The sequence below is a fragment of the Nannospalax galili genome, unplaced genomic scaffold (assembly GCF_000622305.1).
Source record: "Nannospalax galili isolate Female #2095 unplaced genomic scaffold, S.galili_v1.0 scaffold1138, whole genome shotgun sequence".
NCBI classification, from domain to species: Eukaryota; Metazoa; Chordata; class Mammalia; order Rodentia; family Spalacidae; genus Nannospalax; species Nannospalax galili.
In genome coordinates, this window is record NW_008342297.1 from 620,796 (window position 1) to 633,656 (window position 12,861).

Consider the following 12,861-nt stretch of genomic DNA (forward strand, 5'->3'; position numbering starts at 1 on the left):
ACATGCATATTTTAAAAACACATCTTCACACATAATCAAAGAAGTGAAAATGAAAATGAGATTTCTTTATCATATTAAATTGGCAGAGATTTATCAATTGGCTCTTCTTAGCCCTGGCAGGCACCTCCTTGTGTGGTTTCTAGAAGGGAATTTGGCAGCATGTACCAAGAACCTTAAAAACAGTATATGCCTTGATCCAGAGGAGCACAAAAATTGACAATTGCATTTGCTTGATACCAGTTGCAAACTGATGTTGTCTGGGATCCTGAGGACTGAGAATAAGGGGCCTTCCTCCCTTTTCCCCAGGCCCAGAAAAGAGAACTTTGGAAGAAGGGTTGGGTTCCTGGATTTCAGGCAAAGGAACGCTCATAGGGACCTGTGGACACAGGTAGCAGGCTGGCCCACAGGGAAAGGAGAGCCTATAGCAGGTGCAGCAGGGTGTCAGGAGCTCCACACCTGGGGATCAACACATGGAAACACTCTCGTGTCTTCTCCAAAACTTTTGTAATAACATACAAATCCTTGAAAGGTACAGCCTAGAGGTGGGAGAGATGGGTCAGATGGTAAAGTGCTTGCCATGACAGCATGTGGACCCAAGTTCAGATCCCCAACACCCATGTAAAAGGTGGCAGCGCAGGTCTGTAATTCCAGTGCAAGGGAGGTAGAGACAAGAGGACCCCTGGGGTTTGCTGGCCAGCCAGCCTAGCTGAATTGGTGAGCTCCAGGTTCAGAGAGATGCCCTGTCCCAAAAGAATTAGATGGAGAGCAATTGAGGAAGACAACCAACATTAGTCTTTGGCCTATACATGTACACACACAAATGTGCATTCTCTCTCTCTCTCTCTCTATCTATCTATCTATCTATCTATCTCTATCTCTCTCTCGGCGCAGCCTGGTTTAGTCATGTGGCCTAGCAGCCAGTTGGGTCCTGCTGCACCTCAAGCTTTAAATGAGAACATCAAGAACTATCCCATGGCCTGGGGATGGCCACTGCCCTCCCAAGCTTGCTGAAAGTCCTCATGGCTAGGCCACTGATCCCTCCACATCCCTGTCTGAATTCCACCCTCTTCTTTTTCCATGGTCCATCCTTCCTCTCTGTCCCTCAACCCCTTCTCGGAGTCCCACCAAGATCCAGTCTATGTAGACAGCCACAAGTGTTATGGGTGTCTCTGAAGTTTGGGAGCTGCAGGCAGATGGAGAGTTCACATCACAGAAACACATGCTTTGGATTGTCAGGCACACACCTCCACAGTTAAAATGGTCCTTGGCCTCCCTGACCCTGGGGAGCATCCTCATACATGTCCCCAGACTTTTAAGATTGGTTAATCTCACTCACTGCATTCTGGCTTTCTCTCGCCCTCCTTTTGTCCCCCTCAGAGCAGTAGAAGGCTCTGAGCTGTGGCCCAGGCCCCTCAGACACCCCTGGTTCCCAGCTTCACCCTCTACTCTATGCTTATAGGTTTTCTTTTATCTTTTTTCCCAGTGTGTGTGTCCTATGTGTGTATGTACATGTTCGTGTGTGTGTGTGTGTGTGTGTGTGTGTGTGTGGTCCCCGCAGGTATGCATACATGTGTGTACTGGGGATCTGAACCCAGGTCCTCATGTTCTCATCTCCCCAGCCCTCTACTGGCACTCTTTAAGGCTTTTGGTACCTAACACCAAATTACCTTCTAGAAACTACCCTAGGCTGTTTGCCTGCCAGCACTAAGCAAGACCATTTAACAGCCTAGTGGTTTCCCCAGCTAACAGAACTCCTGGTGCCCACTGTTCAGTGGGCCTTTGGGACAGGGTGACACTTGGGCACACACTGGGTGCTGTGGCACAGGAAGAATGTGCACCCTGCAAAGGCTTGTTCCCAGGTGGCTAGAGGCCAACAGAGAGAGAAGGCCAAAGTGACCAGCAGTACCCAGGGAGGCTTGGTGTGGATCCTAGAGCATCCCTCAGTACATCTGAAATGGGCAGAATGGTGACCCCCAACCCAAATATGTCCTTGCCCAAATCCCCAGAACCTGGGAGTGTGTCCAATTACATGACAAATGGGAATGACAGTTGCTGATGGAGCTAGAGTTGCTAACTAGTGATCTAGCACTTAGGAGATGGTCCTGGGGTTATCCAGATGGGCCCAATATCATCACAAGTTCCTAAAGATTGTGAGGGAGAGAGTCGGGAGAGTTTCAGGGATAGAATATGCAAAGAACCCGGTTATTGGTTTTGGGTGTGAAAGAGGAGCCATGAGCTAAGGAATACATGTAGAACAGCTGGGTAAAGCAGGAAACAGGTGCCTCTAGAGCCTCCAAAAGGACTGCAGGCCCACTCCTCCTTGATGACAGCTCAGGGAGATTTGTGCAACCTTTTGACTGAAAATGCAGTGATTTAAGTGATTTACTATATAGTCAGCAGGAAAGTCAGGCAGCTTCCCAGACACCATCAGGGTAAGAAAATCTGCTAAACTCGGTACCTCCTGAGCCACTGAGATGAGGCCTCAGCCTATTGTAATAAAGGCATTAAAAGGCAGGACCCCCAAGAGGCTGGAACGGCTAGAACCACTGACCAGTACTGACCTCATTTAAGACTATGGGCTCCAGTCTGCACACAACCAGGAAGAGAGACTATCCATTCCCCCAGGGCTCCTGAAACTTCCTCCCCTAGGGGATTCCCAAGGCAAATCATCAGCTGTGGAGGCCCTGAGGTGTGGTGCACAGGCTCTGGAGAGCAAGTCACATTAGCTGAACTCATTCTGAGAACCACGACTTCCAAGGCTGCCAACCCACTGGCTTTTGGTCACTGTGGCCTTATCTCACTCAAGCCAGGGTGCCCAGGAAGCCAAACCATAACCAGAAGGCTGTGGAACAAGTTCCACGACCAGAGTGCTTCACAGTACAATCTGCTACGTAGCGCAAAGCCTGAAGGACCCCAGGAATGCTCCTTAACATAGTTCTTTAGGCATCAGGCAATCTGTAAGCATCCTTGGGCCTGGTCCCCTCAACCTCATCCCTGCTAGGGTAAAGCCTCCATTGTCAATGCACCATCCAGGTTTGTCTTTTTCAAGTGTTTCCACAATGATATCAAAGCTTTGCTCCAACTCTGGAGCCTTTGTGTCATCTGCAGGGGACTTCAGTGACCACTGCCAGGATCCACTCCCTGTTGGTGTTGTGCTTAGCTTTCAGACTACAGATCTATTCTATTCGCTTCCTTCCATGTCATTGCTAAAGCCTCCCAGGAGATTCTGTGTACTGACAACATCCCCTGTCTTATTTCCCGGGACCTATAGAATTTTAACTGTGGCCAGTCCTGGCCCCTGCTGACTCTGGGTGCCCCTCTGGGAAGCAGACTCTGGATCTCTATCCCAGCGGACAGTGACTACCTACCTCACCCCCAAGAATATGTGCTCATGTGGCAGCTGTGTTCATGTGGAGGCCTCAGGTGCCTTCCTCAATCACTGTCCACCTTATTTCTTGAGACAGGGTCTGTCACTGAACCTGGAGCTTGTCATTTGTCTAGACTGGCTGGCTATAGAGCCCCAGGGATCCAACTGTCCTCACCCTGTCCCCCTTCACATACATTGGGGTTACAGGTGCATACCAGCCCATCTCCCCAGCCCTAAGAATATTGATAAACCAGCACCCCACACCCACATGGCACCTACTTTGTCACTCTAGAAGCTTCCATTTAATTTTACTAATCATCTTCAAACCTTAGATTCTCTGTAGCTTCTGGGTTCTTCATCATTTAAGGAAGCATCTCATCTTCCCAGTAGAAGATAACCAGGAGATTCCCTCCCACTGGTCACCATGAAGTTGCTGTGCCACGTTTGGTAAAGCATCACATTACTAAACCCCATACTTACATTCTACAAGTATTAACTGAGCAACAACTATTTATCAGTGACTTAGGAAAGCCACTGGAGTTAGAGCACCAGGCAATGCAAACATCTCTACCCTTGAACTCTTGCATCCCAGTGGGAAGCGATACACTATAAACAAATTGCTGTCATAGGACAGCTGGCTACAGGTGCCATGGACAAAATTAGAGCAAGGAAAGAGGATTCAGAGCAACAGAACAGCATGAAATTTGCAGTCGAACTGCCAGAAGACCAAACCATGAGGTGAGCACATACCTACAGGTGGGGACTTCTCTGCCATCTTTGTAAAAAAAAGTGACCGTCATAGAATTGTTCTGAGGATTCAATGAGTCAATATATACAGGCATGCAGAACACTATCTATGCTTAGTAAGTACTTAATAAACCCAAACTGTTCTTATGATCATTACTTTCATAGATTTTTTTTAAAGCATTAGTGTTTTTCAAGTATCTAGTTAGTGTCAGGAGTTCAAAGGTGGAAAGCACTGTACACATACCACACATCACTCTTTTAAAAATCATGACAGATATCACTAGTCAATTCCTGTCTTCTTTTTTTCCCATTTTCACACTTTTTTTTCATTTGTTCTTTGAGAATTTCTTACATATATACAATTTGGGAGGGGGGAATTAGAGGAGAGAAATTGAGGAAGGATATGATCATAATACATTGTATGCATATTTGAAATTCCTGCATTCTTTTGTCTTGAACCTGGAAAGCCTTCTAATCATCCTTTAGGCAGTTCCCATCAAACGTTTAGAACTGGCAAATGAAAAGAAACATGTACCATCTGTTAGAGACTCACTATGTAGCCCAGGCTGTACTAGAACTCACTTTGCAACCCAGGCTAGCCTTGAACTTGTGATTCCTTCTGTCTTAGCCTCTCTGGCATCATGTGCCACCATGCCTGACCATGTGCCATCTGTTAATGCAACTACAGTTAGAGACAGATTCATCTTTTGGATTCCTTCCACTATTTTTATCCCTTGAACTGTGTGACAGTAATTTCTCCTGTCACCAAGCACTGGTAACCTCCCTCATACCTCCTTTCTGTGTAATAACAATCTCTATATGCTTTGGGTGGCAAAGAATAATTCCCCACACACCACTGAGGTTGTGTAAGATAGTGCAAACAGTCCTACACTGTTAGTGATCTTGTGTTATTTCCTCAGGGATCGCTCAGCAGATGGGTCTTGACTTCCTGCTTTCTGTGGTTCTTTGATGTGACAACCGCTCTATACCCTCATTATGAGTAGGTGCGACAGTGAATCAGATGTTCTTAGCAAAATAAGAGGCTTTCACATAAACTCCTTGCTCACTGTATATGAAATTCCCACAACCTAGACATGGGCTTTTTCTCATTGCACATCTCTTCAATTTGTTCAAGAAAATTCTCCTGACTGAAATTCGTGGTATATTAGTATCAATATTCAGGAGCCTTTTAAATAAATGTTGACTCAATGGAATTTTCTTAGAATTATAGTGCAAAACCAAATAGAATTCAAATATAAAGAATATTGTACTTTCCCCATGGTAGATCAGATGTCTCTAAAAGAGATTCCTAAAGGGAGCATAGCCAGAAAAAGACTATGGTGGATCTTTAAACTAGAAGCTCCCTAGTTCTCTAAGAGGAGGGGAGAAACCCAAAGGCAAGGTCAGGGCTGTGCTTGCATTCACCTGAAAGCAGGCTTTTATTCCAATTGTTTATTCTTTCTAAATTGTTTTCGCATTTATTTGCTTATTGTATGTTTGTGTGTGTGTGTGTGTGTGTGTGTGTGTGTGTGTGTGTGTGAATGAGAGAGAGAGAGAGAGAGAGAGAGAGAGAGAGAATGGAGATGGTATGTATGCCATAAAAGTGAGTGTGGGTGTGGAGATGGTGTGTGTGCCATAGTGTGTGTGGAGAGCTCAGAGTACAGCTTGTAGAAGTCAGTTCTCTCCTTGTACCATGTTGGTTCTAGGGATCCAGCTCGGGTTGTCAGGCTCAGCAGTAATACCTGCTGAGCCATCTTATGGGCCCCAATTTTTTATTCTTTGAATGTTAAACTTGTGGAAAAGCTGAAAAAAATAAAAAAGCATTCATTTATTTTTCACCAATTGTATGTTTATTCATGTATGTGTTTATGTGTGTGTAGGTATCATAACCACAATACCATGGCTATAATAACATTACCTAATCAAGAGTTCTTTTGTTTGTTTGTTTGTTTGTTTGTTGATACAGGATCTCCCTGTAGCCCTAGAACTCACTATGTAGACCAGACTGACTTTCATCTCACAGAGATTTACCTGCCTCTGCCTCTGCCTCCTGAGTACTGGGACTAAATGTGTGCACCACCACGCCCAACTTAATCAATAGTTCTTATTCAAATTTCCCCCAACCATTAGTTTTCCCAGTGTCTTTTATATTTTTAATATAGAGATTTATTTTCTTTTTAATTACATTCATGTATGTGTCTGTGTGGGTATGTGTACATGTGAATGCGGGTAGTCAAGGAGTCCAAAGGGGGCATCAGATCCCCTGCAACTGGAGTTACAAGCAGTCTAATGAGCTGCCAGTTGTGGATGCTAGGAGCTGAATTCTGATCCTCTGCAAGAGCAGTACATGCTCTTAACCCCTGAATGGTCTCTCCAAGCCCATCTTTTTCTTTTATAAATGAGCTTGCATTCAGGCAAGACTCACAGACTGCATTTACTATGTATTACATTTTTATCTAGAGTTGTGTCCCTACCTTGTTTTCTTTGTTGACACAGTTTTGAAGAGTCTTAAGGACTATTCCCTAATCTTTATTTGCCTAATTGTTTCCTCATGAAGCAATTCAGATTAACAGTAGGAACAGTGAATGGATGTCCTCTCTAACATACCACATCTAAAGGCACATGATGTTACTTTGTCCCATTTATTTATTTGCTCATTTGTTTTCTGTTTTGGTTTTTGGAACAGGGGTTTTCTGTGTAGCCTAGAACTCACTGTGTAGACCAAGCTGTTCTTCAAACTTGTAGCAACTCTCCTGCCACCACCTTCTAAGTACTGGGATTACAGGATATGCCACCGTACCCAGCTGTTCCACTATTTGGGAATCTAATTTTTTTTTTAATTTTATGTGTATGAGTGTATTGTCTACATGTGTATAAGTGCATCTGTGACATGCAATGCCTGTGGAGGTCAGAAGAAGGCATTGGATTCCCCTGGAACCGGAGTCATGGGCAGTTCTTAGCCGCCATGTGGGTGCTAGGAATTGAACCTAGGTCTTTTGCAAGAGCAGCCAGTTTTTTTAACCACTGAGCCATATCTCCAGCCCCAGTGAATCTAATTTAAAAAAAAATATTTTACTTACTATTTTTATTTTATGTGTGTGAGTGTATTGCCTGCATGTATGTAAGTGCACCCGTGTTGTGCAATGCCCACCGAGGTCAGAAAGGGACGTTGGATCCCCTGGACCTGGAGTTATGGACTGTTGTTAGCTGCCACGCAGGTTCTGGGAATGAAATCGGGGTCCTCTGCAACCAATGCTCTTAACTGTTGAGCCATCTCTCCAGCTCCTGTGAATCTAATTTTGATCATTAAGTTAGTCATGTCCAAAAGATCCCTCTGTAATGTTATGCAGTCTGTGAAGTAATGCCTTGATATCATGCAAATACACAAACAACTTTCCACCTGACAGCATTAGCATCCTGTTACTACAAGATCTTCATAAAGTGATATTTTTGTGTGAGAGAGAGACAGGGCCTCACTGTATAGCTCAGGCTGACCTTGAACTCACTATGTAGCTGAGGCTGGCCTCCAACTCCTCCAGCCTCAGTCTCCCAAATGCTGGGATTATAGATATGCACCACCATGCCCAGTCCATGATTATTGAATTCTGTCATTCTTTCTTCATTTATTAGCTAAAATCTTGGTTTTTAATTATTACAAATCATATTTGAAGCACCAAAAACTCTTCCCCTGGAAATAAAACTTTACACGGAGCGTACTATGTAAGGATGGCTCTACTTCCCAAAGCGGAAGCTGCCACATTTGTAGTCTCACTTCTCTTCCTCTACCTCACTCTTCCTCCCTCCAGCTGCTCTATTTATTTAGTACATTGTTTCTGGCACTGGGTTAAAGAGTTTCTGTGCGTCAGACAGTTTATTTACTCTCAACCACCCTAAGGTAGATGACATCAGTATTATTCTGCAGATGAGGAAACTGAAACACAGAGAGGCAACTTGCCCAAGGTTACCCATTGAGTGCCAGACCTGGGATTTGGACATAGATCCACTTGACCTCAAAGGTCATGCTCCTCTCCAGCCACTTTCCTAAACTACTGAATTATTTTTATAGATATAAATAGCATCCTCAGCAATCCTGATTGATAGCTAAAGAATTGTTCATCCTTCTCCCTGAATTGGTGGTGGTGATGGTAGTGGTAGTGGTGGTGGCGGTGTATGTGTGCATGTGTGTGCGTGTGTGTGTGTGTGTGTGTGTGTTGTGTGTTGTTGTTATTGTTATTGTTTGTTTGAGACAAGGTATCCCTGTAGCCCCAGCTGGCCTGGAATGCACTATGTAGACCAGGTTGTCCTTGATCTCTCAGAAATCCACCTGCCTCTGCCTCCTGAGTGCAAGGATTAAGGGCACACACCACCATGCCCGGTCTTCCCCTGAGTTTTTCTGATTATAATTGTGGATGATTTTTATCTTTCTTTTTATGCTTACTTATGTGTTCATAAGGAACATGCATTGCTTTTGTAATCAATCTATGGGGTGTTTTTTCAAAGAGCGAAAGGGTCAAATTCTTAGATTTCAGATTCAGGAGGCTCTTTCTGGGGGTCACCTGTCCCTGTGAGAACCAAGTTCACAAGGTAGACTGGTGGGGCACAAGCCTGAGCTCATGTGCCAGCAGGATCAGCTCAGCAATACATAAAACCCACACTACAGCACACGACAAAGGAAAGAACCCAATTCACAGACACCCCATTCTCCAGCACTCCAATTATGAACTGGCTCTACAGAGTCTCCAAGTTACTATCAAGGTCAGAGAAGCCTGGGCCTTGAACAACAAGTTGTTTATAAGGTATGAACAAGGGAAGGAAACACATAGGAAGCAACTGTTGACACGAACAAATGCTCAGAGAGGAAGGGAAGGAGGCTGGAGAGATGGCTCAGCTGTTAAGAGCACTTGCTGCTCTTCCAGAGGACTTGAGTTTGATTCCCAGAACCACATGGCAGCTCACACCTGCCTATAACACCATCTCCAGGGGATCCAACACCCTCTTCTACCTTCTGTTGCACATGCGCAGACACACACACATGCACACACTTTAAAAATAATTATTTTGTTATTTTTATTTCTTTTATGGGTGTGAGTATATTGCCTGCATGTGTGTAAGTGCACCCATGTTGTGCAATGTCCACAGAGATCAGAAGAGGGCGTCAGATCCCCTGGAACTGGAGTTACACACGGTTGCTAGCCATGCGGGTGCTGGGAACTGAACCTGGGTCCTCTGCAAGAGCAGCTAGTGCTCTTAACCGCTGAGCCATCGATCCAGCCCCCAAATAATTTTTTTAAAAAGGAAGAAACGTCTGGGTATAGTGGTGCATGCCCTTAGTCCCAGCACTTGGGAGGCAAAGGCAGGTGGATCTCTGTGAGATCAAGGCCAGCCTGGACTACATCTCAAGAGCCAGGCCTGCTGGGGCTGCAATGAGACCCTGTCTCAAAAAGACCAAAAAAAAAAAAAGGAAGAAATGCTCAATGGAAGAAAAAGAACTACCAGCCAGGGAGGTCAGATGCAAGAGAGCTTACTGGGGGATTCAAGAAGTTTCCAAGCGGGCCGTAGTAGTGCCTGCCTGTAATCCTAGCACTTGGGAGGCTGAGGCAGAAGAATCACGAGTTTGAGGTCGGCCTTGGCTACATATTGAGTCCCTTATTTCAAAAATAAAATAAAATAGGCAAAAAAATGCTAGGAGGAAAGTTTTTAAATAAATCATGGACTAGACTGTCACTACTCTTGAGAGACTGTATAAAATTTTATTTTTCCTGCTCCAGGTCTGCTTCCACATAACTTTGAGCAGATAAAAACAAAAATACCTTTGAAAAGCAAAAGATGTAGCAGAGAGATAGAATCTCATTATAAAACTCACAGATGTAGAATTCAGATTGACGAAAAGCCACCATAAAACAATAAAAAGCCAGGAAGCCATCATTTCCTTCTTCGGAACAAGGAAAAGAAATGGAGCTAATGAAAAGCCACAATTTTCCCCAGACCCCTCAGAGAACTAAAGGCATAGGGAAGAATGCCCACTGGGACAGATGAATACAGGGTCTTGCCACTTACCTGGAGGAGACGCCACCTTGGAGCCAGCAGGAACTGGTTGAAACTCTTAAGTGGAAAGTGGTAAGTGACAGGGAATGGGCTTGGAAGCTAAAACCCTCTGGGATCCAGTCCTAGAGCTTCACACTTCCCTGGAGTTCACTCCAGAAGCCAGATCTGACTCACTCTGAAGATGGGAGAAAAGTCCCCAGGCTTCAGGCAAGGGGAGGAGAAAAATAACCTTTTAACAATAGGCCCAGGGAAAAGTAACCACTTTTAAGGCCCAGAACATTCTGTTCTCCTAACCAAGGCCTGCCACAAAGGGATACTACTTGACCAGAGCCTTATCTTCCCAAGGGGATGGGCAGTAAGACAGCACCAACCCCTCTGCCCTTCCAGTTTTATATCAGGGCAGAAAAAGAAAGACCAAACACTGCTTTTGAAGAGCCACAGCGCAAGGACCCAAGCCCACTGAGATTCATTATAAGATTACAGACCACCTTCCTAGTTCTGTTGGGCTGCCATTACAGTGACCAAGAACTGGTGACTTAAATGATAATTTATTCTCTCATAGTTCTGGAGGGTGAAGGTCTAAAAGTTAAGATACTGTCAGGGCAACACATCTCTCTGAAGATGCCCAGCAAGAACTCTTTGCCTCTTCCTGGTTTCTGGGGGTCCTGGCTGTCTGAAGCATTCCCTGGCTTGCACTGTATCACACCAACCTCTGCCTCCATCATCACATGGCCTTTCTCATAGAAGAGTCAAAATGTTACCTCTACCCTTGTGGTGGTTAGTGTCAGTTGTCAACATGGCAGGCTATGAGGCAAGCCTCCAGCCACACCTGTAAGGGATTAGGTTAGCCTCTAGGCATACCTGTGAGGGACTGTTTTAATTAGTTTGAGGTGGGAAGATGCATCCTGTAAGTGTGTGATGCGTCCCTGGGTTTGTGCCTTAGACTGCATAAAAGGAGAGATCAAGCTGAGCACCAGCATTCATCACTTTCTTTTCCGGGACTGCAGACACGATTTTGCTCCCTGCTCTCTTCCCCTGCCACATTGACTTCCCCACCATGATTGACTGTACGTGGAACTCCGAGACAAATAAACCCTTTCTTCCTTAAGCTGCTATTAAAATATTTTATTTTTATTTTATGTGTATGAGTGTATTACCTGCATGTATGAACATGCACCCATGTTGTGCAATGCCCTCGGAGGTCAGAAGAAAGAGTCAGATTACCCTGGAACTGGAGTTAGGGATGGTTGTTAGCCGCCATGTGGGAGCTGGGAACCAAACCTGGGTTCTCTGCAAGAGCAGCCAGTGCTCTTAACTGCTGAGCCATCTCTCCAGCCCCATTAAGCTGCTTTGTCAGGGTATTTTATCAAAGCAATAGAAAAATAACTTCGACAACTCTCTTAGGGTTTGAGGTGAACCCAAGATTTAACTAGCACAGATAGATCAACAGGAGAAAAACCTATAATTGTATTTAATATATTGTACAACACAAGAGCCCTCAGTGGGACATTACCTAGGTCCATTTTGTGCTGATACAATTAAATACTACAGACTGGATAATTGGTAAAACTTCAACGTGTGCTTCTAATGATTCTAGAGGCTGGAAGGTCCAAGGTCTAGGTGCTGCTGGGTTTGTTGTCTGGCAAGATCCACTCTGCTTCCAAGATGGTACCTTGAATGCTTTGTCTTTCCAAAACAGAAATCAGCCCCTCCCTAAACCCCTTCGACAGTAGCATCAATCCATTCATAAGCATGCAACCCTCAGGACCCAGACATGACCCACTGGACCCCACCTTGTAACACTGCCATGGCATTGGGGACTCAGATCCCAACACATGAATTTGGGGGACATGTTTAAACCACAGGAAAAATTAATACCCAATGAAACTATTAGAGATAAACAGTTGTATACTGAGTTGGGCAAAGAATAAATAGTAAATTGTTAAAATGTGATTAGGCAAAAGGGCTTGGGCTAAGAGTTAACTGAGCTGGATGGAGAAGTGAGAAAAGATAAAGTCAGTTTAATTAATAAGGCTTGTTTGTGCAGTTTTCTCAGCTTCAATCTCTCATCCTCGATGATAGGAATGTTACTTTCCTCCTAGGTGGGGGAGGACACCGTCCATGTGGGGGGAGATAGCTTTTACCTCTTGTTTTCGGGGAAAAAAGAATAGGAAGACTGGATCAGCCTTCTTATACTTGCTGGAGTTTTGTTTTGTGTGTGTGTGTGTGTGTGTGTGTGTGTGTGCCACACATGTACAGGTACCAAAGGAGGCCAGAAGAGGGCGTTGGATCCCCTAGAGCTGGAGTTATAAGCAGCTGTGAGCTGCCCAACGTGGATACTGAGAATTGAACTCTGGTCCTCTGAAAGAGCAGCAAGTGCTTTTAATTGCTGAGCCATCTCTTCAGCCTCCCTGATGTTTTTTAAAGGACCTTTAGCTAAAAAGAATCTTTATGTCAAAGTAGCATATTGGGGTGTCATGTGCTAAATTCCTTCATCTCTGTATCTTTGTCTCTGTGTATCTTCTTATAAAGATATGTCATTGGAACTGGAGATGTGGCTCAGTTGACAGAGCTCTTGCCTACCAAGCACAAAGCCTTGGGTGGATCCCCAGCACAGCATAAAACCAAGACTTGTGGCACATGACTGTATTCCCAGTATTCAGGATATGGAGGCAGGAGGATCTGAAGTTCAAGGTCACCCT